At 39.6% G+C, this 20386-nt stretch overlaps 1 protein-coding gene across 1 annotated transcript in view; it reads right to left on the bottom strand.

The window, feature by feature from the left end:
• The window catches only part of elovl1b (ELOVL fatty acid elongase 1b), a 33131-nt gene extending 17327 nt beyond the window's left edge, over window positions 1-15804 (bottom strand). Inside the window, exon 1 of the mRNA XM_048251818.1 lies at window positions 15786-15804. The gene's annotated coding sequence lies outside the window, so the exon portion shown is untranslated. The remainder of the gene's footprint in view (window positions 1-15785) is intronic.
• Window positions 15805-20386: the final 4582 nt, after the last annotated feature.

Raw genomic sequence — 20386 nt, 5'->3', positions numbered from 1 at the left:
ATTGGGTCCTGACCCCATGTACAGACTTTGGTTTATCTATGTCAAAGCGTTGCTGAAATATGACTATACTTCCTGTGATTATAGCGACACACAGTGGTCAAAATGCACCAAATTTCTTGAGCCTTCTCCTAATTGGGTCCTGAGACCATGTACTGAGTTTGGTGTTGATACGCAAAAGCCTTGCTTAGATATCACTTCCTGTGATTACAGCGCCCCCTAGTGGTCAAAGGTCATTACATTTATTGAGCCTCATCCTTATTGGGTCCTGACCCCATGTACAGACTTTGTTTTATCTATGTCAAAGCGTTGCTGAAACTTTAAGCGCATAGATGTAATGCAAAATCTGACACATTGGGGGCGCTAGAGCACTTGACATGAAACTTAGTGAAATTAATCATATGACTATACCGAATCAATGTGCCAAATTTCCCAACTTTTCACTGTATGGTTCAATGGCAAATGAGTGTTTCGTTATAATAATAATAAGAACACATAGAATCACTATGGGTTGCCTCGCAGCTTCGCTGCTTGGCCCCCAAATATAGCTGCAAGCAGCATTGATGGGGCCAAGCAGTTAAGCAGGAGCTGGGATTGGATTGGATTGGACTGGACTTGACTGACTGTGTTGTGTTAGATTGGATTGAACTTGTTTGAATTGGACTGGACTGGATTCGAAGGTCACCGAATTTATTGTGTGTCCTCAAGATGTACTCCTAAGTCCACATACCAAGTTTGGTTTAAAGTGGTGAAAGTGTTGATAATTATAGCACCCCTAGTGGTGAAAGCACACCGAATTAATTGTGCATCCTCAGGATGTAGTCCAAAGTCCAAATACCAAGTTTGGTTGCGATAGGTGAAAGTGTTGCTAATCATAGAGCCCCTAGTGGTCAAATGTCACCAAATTTATTGTGGGTCCTTAGGATGTGTTTACGAATCAACGTATCAAGTTTGGTGTCGATACATAAAAGTCTTCCTACTTATAGCGCCCCTAGTGGTCAAAGCATACCAAATGTATTGTGTGTCCTCAGGATCAGGTCCCGAGTCCATGTACCAAGTTTGGTTTTGATAGATAAAGGCGTTGCTGAGATATGAGCTAATTTCCTGTATCTCTAGCACCCCTTAGTGGTCAAAATACTCCAAATTTATTGTGCATCTTCAGGATGGGGTCTCAAGTCCGTGTACCAAGTTTGGTTTCAATATGTGTAAGCATTGCTGAGATATGAGCCTACTTCCTGTGATCATAACGCCACAGAGTGGTCGAAATTACCAAATTTCTTGAGCCTCCTCCTAATTGGGTCCTGAGCCCATGTAACAAGTTTGGTTTTGATACGTGAAAGCAGTGCTGAGATATCCCTTCACTTCCTGTTTGGTGGCTTCACCGCCAATTTTGATTGGCTGTTACGGGCGAACGGTTTTAGGTTTGAAGACAAAAAGGGATAACTTTTTTGAGGCTTGGACTGAAGATTATGTGTGTCAAGTTTGGTGTCAATCGGACAAACTTTGTGACCTGTGAAAACTTTTAGGTGTTTTTGATTAAATCCAATATGGCTGAAAATCCATCATGGCGGAAAATGACGTCATATGCGTTGAACTCGGCTTGGTCCAAGGATTCCAACGATACCTCATATTTGACAATCGAGCCAACAGGTCAAAAGTTACTTGTATGAACGCATGTCCAACTTTGGCCTGTTGGTGCCGCTAGAGTGCTCGAGGTGCCAACTTGAAAGTTGGTGAAATTAATCATGGGACTGTGCCTAATTTGTGTGCCAAATTTTAACCAGACGGTTCTATGGGCTGCCATAGACTTCCATGACGGAATAATAATAAATATAACCGCAAGCGGTGATTTACGGGGTCCGAGCAAAATGAACATGAGGTAGCATAGCTTTTTAGTTTTACATATGCTTTGATTGTTTGGGCCCAATTGATCGGATTTCGGTTATCGGATTTCAGTTACCGGATTTCGGCTATCGGATTGGATCAAATCTTGAAAATGGGTTGTTGAAAGGGAAACAAGGGTCCTGAAATTGGATTAGATCACATAATCTATTCTTGGTTTTGATCTGGATAAAACCTTCACTTAGTGTTGTTCAAAACTTTTGAGTTGGATTGGAATAAATTTGATGTATAAAATTAGGATTACCCTGTGCTGTCACATTATAGTGTGCTAACCTCCACTACCTAATAGTATTCTAACAATACCCTATTCTAGTGTGCTAACCTCCACAACCCAACATAAGAGTTTCTCATTGCAGCATCCTCATTTTGGGCTTTCCCAACATTGTGTTACCTTTTGTTTCTTCACATATGAAACAAGACAGAGGCAAACACACACACACACACTAACAGAGAGAGAGAGAGAGAGAGAGAGAGTGTGCTCACACTAACCTCAAGTTTTTCAACCTCACCTATTCACAACACCTCCCCAGATGAGAAGAGTGTACATTGTAATCCACACTACACAGACTAAAACTTCCTTTACCAATAACCTTCACAAATGTGCTTAAAATATTTAAAATATGAGAATGGTTTAGGAGGAAACTCAGCAGGCCACAACTGTAAAAACAGTCATTACTCTACTCAAGGCAGTGAGCAGCATTCAAATGATGCACAATTGGGCAAATCACTCAGTCAGGTGATTTAGTCAGAACACAACCCTCAACAGATGATTTTCAGTGTCTTGGACAGGCAGACAGCCCATGCCCTTTTGTGTAATCTCCAATCCTCACTCACGAGTTGGGAGAAATGGGCCAATTCAATTTTACCATCACATGATTGAGGAACATGCTGACTGAATGGCAGCAATGGTATGAGTACACACACAAATTCAGAGTGAGTCACATCAACTAAATCTAACCAAGTTCCTTTGTATATAAGTATAAGTATATACTCGTTTGATCCCATGAGGGAAATTTGGTCTCTGCATATATCCCAATCCGTGAATTAGTGAAACACTCAGCACACACTAATCCCGGCACAGTGAGCTGCCTGCAACAACAGCGGCGCTCGGGGAGCAGTGAGGGGTTAGGTGCCTTGCTTAAGGGCACTTCAGCCATGCCTACTGGCCGGGGTTCGAACCGGCAACCCTCCAGTTACAAGTCCGAAGCGCTAACCAGTAGGCCACGGCTGCCCCAATTTGCTTGATTATGGAAGTACTACAGTCATCAATTTCAATCATAACAGTATTGTGCATTGATTAATATAAAAGAAACTATATATTAAAACTGACTTCAGTCGCATTGTGTCATGGATATAATAAACCACCTTAACCAATAGTTTTGTATACTTGCATTGTACTCTCATCAGCCTACTTCAATTAGAGGTGCCCGGTGGAGAAAATATCTAATTGAGGGATAATGACCGGTATTGTGGTTGTCATTTGATTAATGATTTCATTTTTTAAAGTCAAGCTTTGGTTCAATATGCCAAATTACGCTTTAAGTTGAGCCACTTCTGACTGGGTAGTATGCCTAGTGCTTGAGAAGCACAGGACTCCTTTTAGTTGAGCTTCACTCTGTCACAAAAGGAGGATGACATGAATAAAACACTTTAACCACCATTGGGACAGAGTTGCAAACAGCACAATTATTTGCAGCTTTTGTGATTAGCTATTGTATTACTTCAATTGCAATTTCGACTAAACATTTATATCTAATAGCCCTATAACCTAAACTAGATGTACCGCATAGCAGTACAAAATATGACTGCCACTCAGTCCTGTACATCCATTATGCGAAAATAAATCGTATTAATGAATTTGTCTCCATTTTCTACTCCATCCCCCACTCTTGAAACTTTTGTGTATGCTTGTTTGGAATGTGTGCTTGCAGGCCGCACACAAAGTAGCCTACTGGCGCTGCAAAGGTGAAAAATTTGTAGCATTGTTATAAAACCTTTAAAATCTCTAAACAATCACAAGTAGGGCAGTTCATCACAGTCCATCCACTGCAACTGGACTGATGAAAGGTACACCTGTAGGCTACATTGTATTTGGGAAAAGCAGAAGGTAGCAGCATAATGTATTTATTTATTTATTTATTTATTATTATTATTAAACAAAACAATCCCTGTCAGTTCCATGCAGTTTTCAACAGCCATCACGAAGAGAGGTCATGTCATGGATTTTTGTGAATGTTTCTTCTTCTACATATGCATAAGCTTAGTCATCTAGTTCATATGATATTCAGCTTTATTGTCAATGCACAAATTAAATACCAGTAGTCTAAAACAAAATGCAGTTTTACCCAAATAACTGACATGTCCAAAAGGGCCTTCATGAAATGCGTGCTAGACTGTTCATACACATTTTAACGGGCCAAGTTGAAGAGCTACTGTCCGTTGTTGCTCGTGCAAATTATATGCCGATTCATGTTCCCTTGCATTTTGCAACTATGAGGTCCATGGTTAGTCTGGCGAAAGCTCAATCTTTTAAGAAATCGAAAATGGCAAAACCGTGACTGTTAACAAACTATAAGCTATATAAGGTAGGCCCTATGCTACACACAGTGGCGATTGATGCTCTTTGGAACAGGGGAAGCTCTGATAAAAATGGTCGATTATTAAATTAATATAATTAAGGTGCTATATTGTTCTTTGAGGGCAAAAATGACCCCAAAACCCAGAATAGGCCAAACAGTAGGCTATAGAGTTGGCATGGCAGACATGGCATAATGTAGCCTACACCGTTATAGCGCGCTACCTAACTTAGCCTAAATACACAACTGAAACAAAGGCAAGTCACAAACTCTGTAACTTCACATTACGGGTTTATTTACATTATGCTATTTACAAAGACAAATAGAAACGAACTGTATTGCTCCTAAATTACGAGAATTTTAGCTGCAACTTGCCTTGCCTCTCGACTTCACCTGCCAACACCATAGACAGTAAAAGAAAGACCAACACTAACGTTAACGCGTTCCCTTGAACTTGAACCACTTCCTGTCAGATCGCGACATATGCTGTCAATCAAAAAGAGTCCAGCCTCTATAGAGCTGGTAAGTCCCGCCCTTTCCGCTGGACCTCTAGATTGAAAAATCGTCAATGCAAGTGAATATGAAAAAATAATTATTTTCTGGTCCCGTTTGATTTGTGCCATGAATGTGAACATATGTCGTCTGTGAATTTTTAATATAATTTTTCATGTTACGAGTTTGACAGTATATTATATGATTCTTCGGCTATCAGTTGTGGAAAAGACATAACGAGAAAGACTACATGTAAGCCTGTGGCGTGAGCTAGCTCTAATCGCTAACATTAACTGAGATGCTAGTTTTTTGTAACGGCAGGAATAAACACACATGGTAACAAAAATAGTTGAAACATGTCTAGCTTCACTCAACACATTAACACTACGATACAGTGTGATTGTAAAGTTGTATGGTTCACTGTGTTCAAAGTCGATCTTAATTAATCCTCTACATCTCGACCAACTGATGGTTGTTATGGGAAACTAGTTCGCTGTCGTCTAGCGGAAAGTTGTAGTCCACAAAGTGCTCTCACACAAAGTGCTCTCACACAAAGTTTAACCACATAAAACTTCTACTCGCTCTATTGTAGCAATATTTACACGAAAATTTATATTAAAAATTCACAGACAACATATGTTCACATTCATGGCAAAATTCAAACGGGACCAGAAAATAATTATTTTCTCACATTCACTTGCATTAACGATTTTTCAATCTAGAGGTCCAGCAGGCATAGCGGAAAGGGCGGGACTTACCAGCTCTATACACGGGTTTCCCGTTTACCAACATAACTAGATCTTGTAGCGCAGCCTTGAGGGCAGAAGGCGGCGGTGGTGGTAGCCCCTAGCGTTATAAACTTAACCTAAATGGTTGGCTGCTGTAAGCTACAATCGGATTTTTTTGTATACCCCTGTTGTCTCAATGATAATAACATCTCATTTCAGACTATATTTCAAAGTTTGACGTTCATTTGGATTATTAATATCGTAATTTGTCATTTTTGGCGAAGACATGCATTCCGTTAGGGATATTGAACATATTTAACATTCTCTAACCATCGTGATTTCGAATTGGTGCAGTTTTCAGCACAAAAACTCATTTTATTCTTTTGCTCTTTTGCATTGCTCTATGCTGTTCTATGGTGCTTTCTGCCTCTTGGTTGCGCAAGCATGTTTCCGTGACGTTCCATAGAAATCCATGTATAGTTAACTAAGATGAATCATAAGACGATTCACCAATGGAACGCAATAATAACATTTACATATAATTTTGTATACTATTTTACAGTCATTGTTTGTGTGTGATGCCAATGAAACACTCTTTCGGACACGGAATGAATAATTTCATTTTGCCCCGTTAATCGAGCTAGCTAGCTAGCTAGCTAACGTTAGCACAGTAAACGGAAAGTGAATGGGAATGTTCGCTAGCTAGCTAGCTAGCAGCTAAGAACTTTGGTTAAACTTATATATTGTTGCAAACAAACCTGAAGTAACATATGTTCAGCAACTTTGTGGTAGTCTACTAGTTCTAGCAAAAAATATGTTAGGTTAGTTTATCAACCATCTCTGAGATTAGAGCATCTGAGAACAGGTGGCTGTGCACCAGAACTTTGAGGAGACAGTGACAGATCATAAACAAAGCTATTTTTGTCTTTATTTGTTTCGTTGGAAAATACAATTTCAATGTCTGAATGTTAGGGAGACATGTGGCTTCTAGAAAATGGGTTCAAAACTTACATCGCTGAATGTAGGGCTAAGGGATTGGTCATATTCCGTGAAAATGTTCATTTCTCCCACAGGAGTACATAGACACTGGACCTCCTGCTAGACTCCTAAATGGGCGTGACAGCTTCGAACCCCACGTCACAACGTGCCAGAATTTACCCTCTTATGAATCGTCTCGCTTTATCAACCGTCTCTGCTACTACCTCGTCCATTTCTATGGAGATGGGTAGTAATCAAATCATCATTCTGCTCGTGGACGTTGAACAATTTTAACGATAGTTGTCAACCAAAGACTGTAAAATAGGTTGTTTGTATTAGGGGGGGTTGGGGGGTTTCCCCCCCAACTAATTTTATTTATATCAACTTATTTTTTTAAATTCCCTACTGATAGGTGTTCTATATATATCTATGGGTAGTATCTAAACTTCGTGAGCCAGAATCTAACTGACAACTAGCATAGCAACCTGCTAACAAGGATTGCATTGAACAAGGTTAGGGTTACAGTTGTCAACCAAATACTGTAAAATAGCTTGAATACAGCGTGCAAAAATACATAAAATACAGCGTGCAAACAGTGACTATAAAAAGAGGTGTCTCTGATGAGTCCCATATAGGATAAATATTCTGCATTGGTTTGGAGTCCCTAAGTCACATGATGTCAAAGCTATTGACAAAAAAGACTATGAAGGTAATTCAGAAGGTACTTTATAGACGGTCCCTAAGTAGGTCGACTGGGAGCAAGTAGACAGGTCATCTATTTGTACATTGTCTGCAAACACGGGGTGAAACCGGCTGCATTAAAAAAAAAAAATATTTGTCGAATATCAAATATCAAACTAACTTCACCTCGGTTAGTCAATCTGGCTACACAACATAAATTGTCACTAGGCTATCATGGCGACCCAAATAAAATCTCCTTTGGGAATCGATGGCTTATCAGTATCCAGCGGACTTAGCTGCCACCTCTTAGCGAAAAGTTAATAGTTTTGCATATCAGTAGTAATACATTTCACGCAGCTGTGTGAATCACGGAAAGCGACACCTCTAAATGGAACCCAATCCACTGTACAGTAGCTCAAGGTCTGTGGCTAAAGCAGACATAATGAAAGCGTTATCATTGTTTTGATACTTCACACACACGTGTTTTTTAATCGCATAGACTACAGGTACAACTACCAAGCTGGAATCAAAGCACATCGACTCCCCTCTCACACCCTAAACACGCACTTCGAACAAACAAAAAGCGTCTCAGTCTCACGGTATAGCCATAGGCAAAAATGTATCGGACCGGTGTAACGTTGGTACTAAATCATCCATCGGAAAAATTGATTTTTGTAGCACGTGCAACAAATGTGTAGGTAGCCTACAGCCCTGCCCTGGATACATCTCTCAACGTGCGCTCTAAAACATTTGGTTTAAATGGAGATGTAGATCACGGGTGCGTTAATAAATCTACATTGCGGCGAGTTGACACAAATTATTCACTTTGACGAATTTACGTAGTTTCTCCATAGAACTTGGTATCTCCATAGAACTTTTTATTTGTTTTTTTTTTTTATTTCTCCATCTATCTACCCATGTCCTTGATTGCCTAGCCTTTCTGCCCTCTCCCCCCCATCCCCAACACACACACTCTTACATCATCACTGTCATCACCTCACATACATAGGCCTACAGCACACTGCTTGACTGTAAGCCTCCTCCTACTAAAGACTAAAGTCAAGTCAACTGTCAGACTCTGAAGACTTATTTGATCACTTTAATGCAAAAATGGCAAACATTATGGATGACATTGCTCCATGACAACTCAAGAAAGTTAAGGACAAACAGAAAGCACCATGGAGGCAAAATCCAGCAGTTAAACTTCTAAAAAGAGAGTGTAGGAAGACTGAAAGAAAATGGCGTAAATACAAACTTCAGATCCACTATGAAATCCATAAAGAGATGCTCCGCACATATAACTCTGAAATATGCAAAGTAAGACAGTCTTTCTTTTCTAACATTATCAATAGAAGTTCAAATAACACTAGTATTCTATTTTCAACTGTTGATAAGTTAACAAATCCCCCCTCACAATTAAGCCTGAACTTCTCTCAACTAATAAATGCAATGAGTTTTCATCTTTTTTAAAGGTAAAATTGACAAAATCAGACTCAACATATCTGCTCAATTACAAATTCAACAACCTGAACTTCCAGCAACAAACAGAGGGAAACTAAACTTGATGTCAGAGTTCAGCTTGATGAACTTCTGAAACACTTGAAAAAAGCGGTACAGAATCTCAGCCCTTCCACATGTGTCTTAGACACTCTGCCTACCAATTTCTTCAAAACTGTTTTTCACCTCATAGCGGCCCGGATGTCCTTCAAATTGTAAATGTATCATTGCTGTCTGGCACTTTTCCTAAGTCACTGAAAACAGCTGTTGTAAAGCCACTTCTCAAGAAGAATAACCTGGATGCCTCCATGCTAAACAATTACAGGCCCATATCAATCTACCTTTTATTGGCAAAATTATTGAAAAAGTAGTCTTTAATCAATTAACCACCTTCCTAACATCAAATGGGTATTTTGATTACTTTCAGTCTGGTTTTCGGGCAAATCACAGCACTGAAACAGCTCTCATTAAAGTTTCCAATGACATACGCCTCAACACAGATTCAGGTAAAACATCAGTCCTAGTGCTACTGGACCTTAGTGCAGCATTTGACACTGTTGATCACAATATTTTACTACACAGACTAGAACACTGGGTTGGATTTACAGGCATAGTTATCAGCTGGCTAAAATCATATCTACAAGAAAGGAGCTTCTTTGTTGCCATCGAAACTGTACCTCAACACCAACGTCCTTGTCCTGTGGTGTTCCCCAGGGGTCGATCTTGGGGCCACTATTATTCAACCTCTATATGCTCCCACTTGGACAAATCATTCAAAATAATTTGATTTCATATCATAGCTATGCAGATGACACACAAATTTACTTAGCTCTATCACCAAACAACTTTGGTCCTCTTGAATCTATGTGTCAGTGTATAGAACAAATCAACACCTGGATGTCTCAAAATTTTCTTCAGCTGAACAAAGAAAAACTGAAGTAATTATATTTGGTAAAAATGAGGAAAGACTTAGGGTTGCCACTCTCCTTGACACAAAAGGGTTGAAGGCAAAGGATACTGTTAAAAATCTTGGTGTATTAATTGACAGTGATCTAAATTTCAACAGCCACATGAAAGCGATAACTAAATCAGCTTTTTTACCACCTCAAAAATATTGTCAAACTCAGAGGGCTGATGTCAAAACATGACTTAGAAAAACTCATTCATGCATTTATCTCCAGCAGGGTTGATTACTGCAATGGACTGTTCACAGGCCTTCCTAAAAAGACTATTAAACAGCTTCAGGTGATACAAAATGCAGCAGCTAGGACTCTAACAAAACTAAAAGAACTGACCACATTACTCCAATTCTTAAGTCCTTGCACTGGCTTCCAGTAAGTCACAGAATTGACTTTAAAGCACTATTGCTTGTTTATAAATCAGTAAATGGAGCAGGACCTAAATACTTGTCAGACATGCTTCAGCAGTACACACCTTCTCGTCCTCTCAGGTCCCAGGTGAAAAACCTGCTAGTAAAACCTACAGTTAGAACTAAACATGGTGAAGCAGCTTTTAGCTGCTATGCGGCTCAGCTGTGGAACCAACTTTGGGATGACATTAAAAGGCCCCAACTGTAGCCAGTTTTAAATCTAGACTTAAGACCAAACTGTTCTCAGGCGGCTTTCTGCTAACTGTGCGAAGTTACAAATTCTGAATCTGCCTCGATAATTATTCTACTTTGTCTTTTATTACTTTTTTTTACTACTTTTGCCTTTGTTTTTTGCTTACTAATTATTCTTTGTTTTAAATGATTTTACCTTGTGTTTTATGTTTTCTTTTTATTATGATCTTTACCTTTTAACTATTCTTTGACTATATTGCCCTTCTATGCTTTTATTTGTTATTATCGTTTGGTTTTGTTTATGTAAAGCACATTGAATGACCTCTGTGTATGAAATGTGCTATATAAATAAACTTGACTTGACTTGACTTGACTACATACTTGCTGCACACTGCCCCCCCTACATACACAGCACATTGTCTTCAGGATCTTCTCCAACACACATCCTCTACATACTTACAGCACACTGCCCCCACCTACCCCCCCCCACACACACACACACTGCTCCACTCCCCTCCCGCCCACACACACATCTTCACCGTTATCACTCACATACATCATACATACAGTACTCTGCTTGCAATAGTAAGTCCCCTCACCATACTTGCAGTACACTGCCAAAACATACACAGCACATTATTTCATCAGGAAGCTTCTCCAACACACATCCCCAACATAGTTACAGCACACTGCCCCCCCAATACACTGCAGATTGTCTCATGACATATTGCACACTGCCCTCTCCCCACATACACAGCACACTATCCCATCTCCCTTGTCATCCCCCCAACACACACACCAAGACCCCTGGCAGTTGAGTTAGCCCCTTGAGCCGTGGATCTGCCCAAGGTTTCTTCCTTAGTAAGGGAGTTTTTCCTTGCCCCTGTTGCTCTTGGGTGCTCCTTGTTGGTCCCCCCCCCCCACCTTTCTTATGCAGCCCTTGCCACTTAATCTACTAAACCCCTCTTCTACTGCACTTTTCACCCCCCCCATAAATGCACAAATAGGCTGACACCAGACATAATTTCACTGCATTTCTTACATCCAGTAACTATATGCATGTGACAATAAACTTCCTTGTATCTGTATTCTTGTATTCAGTCCTAGTTACTTTACTTTGAGCCATGCTCTTCCTTACTTGAATCACCTTTGGAAATAGAGGTTTGAAGTAGCCTACAGTGTATATGGGTGTTTGGGAATGAACGTTGACTCAGATGCTTTTTGAGACTTTGAGCAGAAATGTCCCAGCCCGGTGTTTAGGATGCATCATTGACAGGTTATCTTTCAGATAGCCTATATATTTTCCATTAGAAAACCATCACGTAGCGAACGTGTTGTGGCTAACTCACTTAGCTCCTGTTAGTAGCCTAGGTTATGGTCATAAGCAAATGAGATGACAGTCGAACGATGCAAATAGTGCTGTTATCAATTTGCTTGGTAGCCTATAACCGCATTTATGCTTTTCTACAAATAAATCAATAATCAAATTGGCCTCCATCACTCAACCAATGCTAACAATAACATTATTTTACCTACTCTAGGCTATTGATATAACTTAAGATTAAGGTAGCCTACCTGCAGTAAAAACCAAGCATGTCCGATAAACATTCTCAGATTTATTTCGGCATCAAGAAGAAATGGGAAGTACATGTCATGCAGAAATCATCCTACCCTTATTAGACGTTCTCTGCGGTAAACTATAGTCTTGTCCTTGTAGGAAGCGTAGTGTCTTTCCAACCCACTTTAGATTCATTTCCAACTAAATTACGTCTCACTGCAACAATGCACCATCTGGTGGACAAACGACTATGTGACGCCAATACTGGAAATGCAGCCAAATTATTATGATGAATATTTGGTTTTCCTTTAATCCTACTGAATTTGTAATTATGTATCGGCCGTTCTAATTGCAGATACCGATGGTATGTGCGTGCCTGTGTGTGTGTGTGTGCTTGTGTATTATGTGTGCACCACCATCTACAGGCCAATGAGTGTACAGTCACTAAATGTACACATAACTTAATGTTTTTAGACCCCCCCATGGATGAAATTCTACAAAACTTGGCATACCTCCAGAGAATGTCATTTTAGGCCGAAAAAACGTTTTTGAAAAAAAATTCAGATATTAGGCATGGAAATCACTTGGTCCTGTTGTACTGACCCTTCCATTCCCAAAAATATGTATGGTCTTTTAGATTTTGTGTTGAAATTCATATTTATTCACTAATTAGTAGTGGTAGTGACTAAAATTGTCATATGGTGTGACATGAAAGTTATTGTGTGTAAAATTATAATGGGGTATTTTGTTTCTAATGTGTGTCAATGTATTATAATTTTCTATCATTACTTCATCAAGATCTAGCATTTCCTTGTGCAAATTTATTACATTTTACAGTATATTTCTTCATCAATACACAGAGTAAGGCATATGTCCTCAATCTTTCAATAAACATCATATTCATTTTGACAAACCTTGATATAAAAGAAAGAAAATGCTTGTGACTTTTGCTGACCCTATTTTCCATCTGTTCCATTGAGATTTGTATGATTTAGACCCCAAAAAAGCCTTTTTATTTTCATAATTTCTTGATGTCACACCATATGATATGGTGTCACGCCATATGATAAATAACACCACATAACAATCTGTTAATACACAAATGTGTATTATATGTATTTCACAAGCAACAAAAGACAGTTTAAGACAGTTAGATCATGTAAAGGTTCACTTTCAGAAATCACAACTATGTAAAACAGAATCCCACCAAATATTGTATAGCTCTTGGGTTCCCTGAGTTTTTCTCTGCTCAATGGTGGGCTTCAATCTGAATGTTTGTAGTTCCCCTTCGAGTTTATTCACTTTACATCTGTTAAAAGACAAATTCAACAATTTATTCAGATAATTTAAAAACATATCCTGCATTATAATCAGATTAAATTGTTGCAATTACTTATAGTGCTAAAGACAACATTAATATTACTGTTTTCTTTAACACCAAAAATTATTTTCTCAGACTATTGATATGTAATATGTATCTTTTGTATCCAAGGCTGTAGAGTGAGTGAGGGGGTGATTTCTGTGTTTTATGTGTGTGTGATTCACAATACATGCAATAGTTGCACATCTTAAATAATAAATGTTAAATCATGTTAAATGTCAAAATATATATTACACTTAATTATGAGTTAAACATATGTATGAAAAAACATCATTTATGTAGGAAAATGCAGTTTCTATCATATAGTGTGACAAATAAATCATATGGCGTGACGAGAAAACCCGGTCACACTATATGATATGGGGTCACACCATATGAGGTTTAATGCACTTAGCATGACATTAAGCAATGTGCTTTTATGCTAACATCCTAAAACCATGCTAACTGCAATATGACAATATAGTTTTAAAGGTAATATTTACTGAAAAGTAATTTCATTTGGCCATTTTTGTGTAAAATGCATCACACCAAAAGACAGTGCAAAAGGGAACTGAAGCAGGAGTGCCGGATATACTTAATTTTTTTAAAAACATGAAGAGAGAAAACTCACCTTGTAACTTTCAGTGTCCTTCTGAGGTGTTGTTCTTCCTCCTGAAAGAAGGAGGACCCCTACTCCCCAATGGTCTCCAGACAATTGCCCATTTAAAAAAAGTAATATGGCGTCACACCATATGATATCCATTTCTGGGACAAAGTGTTTTAGTTAAGGGTGGCTTCACAATATTATGCCTGAACTTTTAGTCAAGCAGACGCACAAGTAGGCATCTGGGTTATCCATATATGATTGAATAAACAGAAAATGAATTCATTTTCTTGTTTTTATTCAAAATCAAAATTTGTGAAATGTGCTTGGGACAGTCATGCCCTATGAGCTTTTTCTGGTTTGGCTGAAAATTGTGAAAAAATGGTGCTCTGTATGTTCATATAAAACAGCATTTTCTGAACAATATCACCATAGTTTTTTTTATAATTTACCTATCTTTGACACATTGGACCAAAAAAAGGCCATGTCATGTCAACCACCCACCAACATACCATACCATAAAAATTTCTTCATCCTCGGTGCCACGGTTTAGGTAGTTATTTAGGAAAAACTGCATTTTTTGGGTTTCGGGGGGCCCAGCGCGGAGGGGAGGTGGCCCCCGGGGACCAAACGAACATTTTCCGTAAAAGTCTAGTGGGGCTACATACCCACCAAATTTCATGTGCCCTGGTGGTTCGGTGTCCCGGGTATCGTTGACCAAAAATTCAGGAAGTAGATGAGGAAGAAAAAAAAACTTTGACAATCACTATATGACCGCTTCGCTAGCGGCGGTCATAATTATACATTCACCAATAACTCACCCTTTGCTTTTGCTTAGATGTGCTGGATATAATGGACCCATTTTTGTCACTAGAAATGTGTAGTGGTGCAGTTGACAGTTCTAGGATATAAGAGGGGTAGCCTATATAGTCATCTATTTACTATTTATACTTTTGTACAGAATTAGGATCAAAATAAGCATTTGGCTCTTTACTGGACCAAAACCATTTGGACCTAGCCTATGGTCTCATCATTCGGGTGCTTTTGTTTTCATGATCTCGTTCCCAAGACTTCTTTGCCATTGCCTTACCATCAGTTAAAATTAGATGAATGATGTGTGGTTGTTCCCACCGCCAAAAATGTGAAAGCTCATTTCGATCTAAAAGATAACTTAAACTCTAAACTATCCAGGTCATGCGGGTTACGAGTAATTTCACACAGGAAAGTAGGTCTGCAGCCATCTACAACAGGTGACGCTAGCGCTTTTCCGGTAGTGTTTGCTTACAGTATATTCAATTCAGTCGCTTCCCTCCTCTTTCTCGACCCTGTGTCGTCTCTTTTACTGTGAGAAAAGATCGGTGTCATAAGCAGCGATAGCCTATGATGGATGACAGCAGATGAATTCTGCACTAGTTGGCGCACCTGAAAACGAAGACAGGTGAACTCATTCGAAAGAGGTGTGAAAAGCTTGCTTATGTCTAAACTAGAGTTAAACAGCTAGCACAGAGATGCCAAACCACATTGAACGAAACGCTATGTTGAATTATTACCGTTATTTATTTGCATTATCAACAAACGCACAAACACACCCCCCTTCTTAGAGATTTGGAAAGCAGAGTTTTAAATATGTTCCCAAATTCAGAGATGACCTGAACAAGATTATTCATCCTTTATATGAAGACGATTGGTAGCCTACCTTGATCAGACCCTGTTAACTTAGGTGACATCTAGCAGCGAACTCATTGTAAACATTACGTTGGCTGGTGTTTTAACCACAATCCGGACTAAACAACAACACAAGTTTGTGCGTAATAATTGATAATTAGCCTACATTTCAAAGATGCCACGTACCTTGAGTAAAAGCGATGCACTTGGGGTGGAAACTGTCGCGACAGGTTGGCCTACGTAATAGCTCACTTCCTTCTCACAAGTGATTCCCTGCCTCCACTTCCCTTCACATTTTGTAGCCTCTCAGACCCATAGACAGACCCAACCCTTTGAAACAGGAAAGGGCAGCCAACACAGGAAGCCCAGGAGCCATTCAGAGTTTATTTAGGTAAACAGAACATTTATTGAAAGATTGCCTACACGAAATATGCATAACAAATTTATTCTATAACTCTTTTGAACAGTCAGTGGTACAGATTTAATCTTTTTTTTTAACGGTGCACATCTTGTATCTGATATATAAAGAAATTCAACAGATAATTCTGAAAATGAATGTCAACTGAATGTGGTGCTTTGCAAGTTCAACATACAGTTGGTAATGTATGTTTATCTTTGGATGTGTTGCCCTCCAAGGTTGCTTTGTTGATAGTTTTGAATGGTAATACTTGTAGGCTCGGTTGTTGATTGGTTGCTGTGGGAAATCCCCTACCTATAACACTAGAAATTTAACACCTCTCCTGTGTATATCTGAAGTTGGACTGCATTGTTGGAGCCGCTCAGAAGCCAGTGTGTGGCTCATGACACCCTGCATTCCATCCTTTGGTAGGCCTACTGAACATTAGTTTGGTTGACAAGGATACTTTAAAGGTGAGGTGAGTGAAGGAAGTCTTAATTTATGTTTATATTTAAATGTATTAGCAGATGCTTTTCCCCCAAAACAATGTTATATTTTAACCAAGGACCAAAATACACCAGGGAGGTAGTTCACCCCTCCCCTCAGTATTCCCAGAGAAACTCCACACAGCGTTTTGTTTTTGTTTGGGGGACAGGCTGCCCCCACTTTGTTTGTTTCCAGTTTTCGGAGCTGGCTGCCTTCAGAGACCGGGGTTCTATGAACTCATGGAATGGGCAGCTAGTGGGTCGTGAGAAGACCATTGCTGAATGTTGTATGCTTGAAATCGAGTATGATCGATTGCTGACTAGACCTTAATACTTGACCTTGAAATTAATTTGATTGTGGGCCGTCAGTCCTCCTGGCTACTAGACAATGACATGTCAAACTCAGCATTACTCTTTTGGACAAAAGTTTCTGCCAAATCCCATAACCATAACCATACTCTCTCATTAGGCTGGTTGTAAATAGCCCTAAGCAGGTAAGAGGTTTGGAGGCCTGTTTCCTCTGCTTTAAACTATAGACCTAAATGCACTAATCGGTCCGGTTCCTCAGAGCAGACAGTGCAGACCCTGAAGCAGATGTGGAACTTTTAACCTCACACATTATGAAACAATAATTGTATGTATGAAACAATTATGCTGTGCTGCAATTTGCACTGCAATAAGCAAATTCAATAAAGATTCCCCAAGTGATATTTGTGTAAGTAGTCATAGTGGAAGCTTTATCCAGTGCTTTATATTAAGGGCCAATATAATCCATTTCCTAGAGCAGCCTATTAAATTTGGTCATTAGTGCGTAATTTGGTGACATTTGGTTTAGATGACTAATGATAATAACCCAGGCCGAGGGTGAGAGGGAGTGAGTGAGTGAGTGGTTTAATATGATAGGAATCAGTACGAGGCCTAACTGCCAGTGTATCCAGGAGGTGCAGCATTAAAATCCAGGAATCAGTTTGAGGCCTAACTGCCAGTGTATCCAGGTAGTGCAGCATTAAAAGTGTGACTGACACCCCCAAGGAGGAGGGACCTCATTTTGTGAACCCTGGCATGCCCCCTTTTCTTTTAGTGTTTCAAATACCTCAGAAGTTACTGTGTCAACTGATGGATCTCAACATGAATTATTGCAACCCTCTTGTGTCTTGCACCTGTTAAGCACAGGTAGGAATCCAGCCCCATGTGTAATCGCCCTGTCAGCAAGATCGCTAATGTGCCCTCGAGATGGAGTAGGAGGTGGAGTAGTGGCTGATGTTCAACTATGTGAGTGATGGGAAGCATCGGCCAGGGTGGGCACACGTGGTGGCCAGGAGGTGCGATCAAAGACCCAATGGGCTGGGCTGAAGGCCTGGGGCCAGACTGAGTCAGGAGGACAGAGCTGACCGACTGGTTTCACTTCCTTCTATGCTGATAGCAGGAAAACTGCTCTGCAGGTTGGGATGCCACTAACCTTTCTCATAGGGCTGGGCGATATGGACCAAAAGTCATAGCCCTATATATTTAGGTTGAATATCGATATACGATATATATCCCGATATTTTTTCCGCAAAGTTAGAGCTGTAAAATGAAATGTTCAGTCAAATAGGAGTAGTAATAGGAGTACACATAAAACTGGAGTGCCTTTTTTGAAATCAAAGCTCCTTAAGGTGCACATTTAAATAAAAAAATATCTTAAAAAAAAAAAAGCCTATAAAATACAATAGGCCAATCTTTTTCTGAAATAAATATATTTATATGAGAAAAGTAGCGTGCAGTTTCACAGCAGTGCAGAGAGCTCCGGTCAGCAGCTTGCGTGGAGCAAGGATCACGGCGCAAATTTGAACTATATCGATATATGCGATATGGTCTAATTCCATATCGCATTTTAAAATATATCGATATATCTTTTATGTAAGGGATAATGTATAGAACGCCGGTCATTACTGGGAAAATAAGTCCCGACAGGGGCGAAACCGGACGCCGACGCCAAGAGCGGTGGGGTCTTGTTCCGCCCTGAAGGGACTTATTTTCACAGTAATGACCGGGCGCTCTATACATTATCCCGCTTTATTATAATGCGACTACTTGCCAAAACGAAATAATAAACTCCCCACAATATGACTTTAGCCTACATAACCTAGCCTATTTGTTACCGTTCATCGTGGCATTTGCTGAGAAACAAATAGTTCGCAACAACACACGCTCCTGAACTTGAATCAAACATTCTTTAGAACACAGCTGATCAACCGTCTGCTTTCACGCTTGAATGAAGTTCCAGTCCTTAGCATTAGTGATATGAAAGACGGATCAGAAGCACAAAACCCGTTGCCATTGACAGCGGTAATTATATTTGCAGCGGTAATTACATAAATTTATTTACCGCTAGAACTTTGGGAAATCCCATTCAAGTCAATGGAGCGTTCTACTAGCATTGTGATGAGCCGTATAATAAATCGATATATCGCCCAGCCCTTCTTTCTCACAATAAAAGCAAGCCAAACAAAAAGTAGACCAAAGGTAAGACGACACAGGTGTACACACAGACAAAGCTTATGCAAGCGTGTGAGTGTGGCGGTAACACACCCCGCAGACAACACTGTAAACTTGTTCAACACACAACACATTCATAAATACTAAGTAAACATAACTAAGGAAATGTTTTCTTTAATCCAGATACTTTGTTTTATATAGGTGTACAAAGCTTTGTTTACATTTTCATTGAAGCACCATGTTTGACTATGAGGAGCATTGATGCTGATATTGATACTGATCAATAATTTGTAAGATGTATTGTTTTCATTTTAGCCAGAAAACATTTTTTTTATTTTTCTCTGTGTTGATTGACATGTCTAAAGTATGAGTATTATTGTTGCCATAAACATACTGTAAACTGTATTGGTAAACACACCAGACTACAGTTTTATGCAGGAACTAATTTTGCATTATACTGCACCCGTGCGGACAATAGTATCCTTTAATCCTTCAGAAATTGAAAATAAAAGAGGCAATTTTCTCTTCTCTTCTCTTCTCTTCTCTCTTTCTCTCTCTCTTTCTCTTTCTCTCTTTCTGTGTGTGTATAAGTATAAGTATATATACTCATTTGATCCCGTGAGGGAAATTTGGTCTCTGCATTTATCCCAATCCGTGAATTAGCAAAACACACTCAGCACACAGTGAACACACAGTGAGGTGAAGCACACACTAATCCCGGCGCAGTGAGCTGCCTTGCTCAAGGGCACTTCAGCCATGGCCTACTGGTCGGGGTTCGAACCGGCAACCTTCCGGCTACAAGTCCGAAGCGCTAACCTGTGTGTGTGTGTGTGTGTGTGTGTGTGTGTGTGTGTGTGTGTGTGTGTGTGTGTGTGTGTGTGTGTGTGTGTGTGTGTGTGTGTGTGTGTGTGTGTGTGTGTGTGTGTGTGTGTGTGTGTGTGTGTGTGTGTGTGTGTGTGTGTGTGTGTGTGTGTAAATGGACAACAAAGTGTGTAATTAAGACACACCAAGCATAGCGAGCAATTAATCTGTTTGGGTCATCATGGCATTCGAAGCTTGTGTTTTTGTGCAGATCTCCAACATATGATTTGAAATGAGGGAAAGTCAAATAATGCCTTCAATGCCACTAATCAGCCGTCATTTGATAGTGTTTATGTCCTTGCTGACGTTGTAAAGTGTTAGAACTAGGCCTACATATAGCTCTTTTTATACACATAAGAAAGGAGTCATCATTGCTTGTGGACATACTTAAGCACGTAAAACAGCCTCCATTTATAGTTACCACGCACACACTCTCGTCAACTGTTGATGATTATCAGACATTGAAGTCGCAGGCCATAGTCAAAGTATGTGATGAGGAAATGACTCCATCTAGTGAAATGTTTAGGTATGACATGAAGTAATTCTACAATGACCGTGAAATTAGT

The sequence above is a fragment of the Alosa alosa genome, chromosome 9 (assembly GCF_017589495.1).
Source record: "Alosa alosa isolate M-15738 ecotype Scorff River chromosome 9, AALO_Geno_1.1, whole genome shotgun sequence".
NCBI lineage: Eukaryota > Metazoa > Chordata > Actinopteri > Clupeiformes > Clupeidae > Alosa > Alosa alosa.
Note: the sequence above shows the minus strand (reverse complement) of the source record. Positions and strands in the feature narration are given on the sequence as shown.